This window comes from Arachis hypogaea, chromosome 15 (assembly GCF_003086295.3).
Source record: "Arachis hypogaea cultivar Tifrunner chromosome 15, arahy.Tifrunner.gnm2.J5K5, whole genome shotgun sequence".
In the NCBI taxonomy this organism is placed as follows: domain Eukaryota; kingdom Viridiplantae; phylum Streptophyta; class Magnoliopsida; order Fabales; family Fabaceae; genus Arachis; species Arachis hypogaea.
This window is the reverse complement of record NC_092050.1, coordinates 5,290,786-5,292,229: the sequence shown is the minus strand read 5'-3', so window position 1 is coordinate 5,292,229 and position 1,444 is coordinate 5,290,786.

Here is a 1,444-nt window from a genome sequence, read left to right as displayed (position 1 = left end):
TTCATTTCTAAGTGAATTATTTTGTTATGATTCTTCTTATTTCACTATCTTGAGAGGAATAAAACCAAGAAAGAGAGAAGAAAAATCAAACAAAAAAAATAAGAAGAAAAAATTCCTCAAAACTTCTTATCATGTTCTTCTTTTCTTGTCTTGTTCATCTAATCAAATAAAGAAGAAGAAACACATAATGCTGTAAAATCACTTGATGGATTTGAATGTGTGTTTTGTTCATAATTCAATTTTGTTTGTGTGTTTGTTTTCGAATTAAGTTTGTGTGTCGCAATCATTAAGTAATTTTGATTTATTCTGGATTTAAATAAGGTGCATTTTGTCCGTGATTGTTTTGAAACGAGTTTACGTTCTGAATTTAATTTTCAATTCATTCTAAATATAATTTCAGTTAATTTCTGAATATAATTTTGGTTCATTTCTGTTCTACACAATTTAAAACTCTTCCTCTTCACCTTCTACTACTTCTTCACTAAGGAGAGAAGAAAGAAAAGAAAAAAAACACAACAACAACAACAAAAACAAAAATGACTATAAGGAGAAATATGTGAAGAAAAAAGAATGCAAAAAAAGAAGAAGGAGAAGAAGGAATGCGAAAAAGAAGAAGCTCCGATCCGTGCGTAAACAAACGTGAGAAGAAGAAGAAGAAACGAGCGTGAGAAGAAAGAGAAGAAGATGTTGGAAATAAGTAGTATGACCACAATCCAATTAATTACGTGTCAAATAATTTGTTATTATTATTATATTAAAATATTAATATAATAAGATCCTTGATTAAATTTAGAAATTTATCATTGTGATAGTGATCATAATATTGGGAGATAAATCTTTTATAATTTAATCTAAATTGTTCTTGGTAATAGGATTATTAAAAAAAGACATTAATAATCCGAATATATATATATATATATATATATATATATATATATATATATATATATATATATATATATATTGGTCTTCATTGGATGAAAATTAATAGATCTCATTTATTAAATTATATATATAGATGGTGCATATAGAGATATAACCATTGAACTGACTCACTCTGAGAATTCCTAATGGTTATAATTACCGCATATTTGTCAATAGGATATTCTCAAGATGAACATAGTAATAGAGTTTTCTTTGACCTGTGACTATCATAGTAATTAACAACGTATTTGTTATACTTTGATTCCGGACACCTAATACCCTAGGGTGCTAGTTGAATGGATATTGGGTATGATTTAAATACTTGTAGAATTAATGATTAGTCAATAAGGAATCCGTTAACTCACGATAAAGAGTTTGAGCTCTATGATTATAATGACCGAGATGAATAAAACCTTGGCCAAAGGGATTGAATGAATAAAGAAATGAGTTTCTTAGGTCATTTATAATTCATTATAATAATGGTAACAAGTTAGAGTTTGACAATTAAATCATACTCTAA